The sequence below is a fragment of the Myotis davidii genome, unplaced genomic scaffold, assembly GCF_000327345.1.
Source record: "Myotis davidii unplaced genomic scaffold, ASM32734v1 scaffold337, whole genome shotgun sequence".
Lineage (NCBI taxonomy): Eukaryota > Metazoa > Chordata > Mammalia > Chiroptera > Vespertilionidae > Myotis > Myotis davidii.
In genome coordinates this window covers 1,660,559-1,661,144 of record NW_006288250.1, presented here as the reverse complement: position 1 = coordinate 1,661,144, position 586 = coordinate 1,660,559, and positions in this window count along the sequence as shown.

Genomic DNA, 586 nt, shown 5'->3' with positions numbered 1-586 from the left:
CCAGTTTTCCTGTAAACAGGGAACATTGCTGACCTCCTGCACCAGGCCGAAAAGACAGATGATCATAAAAACGTCCCCAAATGCAAAATCCTTTGGAAACGCTGTGCAGGCAAAAGTCTCTGTTTTGGGTCTAAGCTGCTCAGGGTAGGCGCTCAGAATGCCAATACATTATTTCAAACCACTAAGTATTTCGGCTAGCGTACATAATGGCACCAAGGAATGAATGGGCCTCTTTCAAGATCTAATTTACTGCCGCCGAATGTGTTAGCACTGGAGGGACGCAAATAAATGTTCTCTGGAGTCTAGAAAATTGCCTATTCCTGAGAACGAGTGTTAGGGGAGTCTGGCCCATTCCATCTTGAAAAAGTGATGAAAAAGTGTGTGTGAGTGTGTGTGTGACTTCAGGCCGAGTATTGGGCGGAGAGTGTGTTTTTCAGGAGTAGGTCATGGAAAGCAATAAGTCCATTTACTTGAAGAGTTCTATTTCAGGCAAAGTGTCAAAATTTATAATAAAAAGGGGGGGTGGAATCCTGAATTTGAAAGCTGTTTTGATTACATTAAAACCTAAGGAAACGGATCCTGTGGG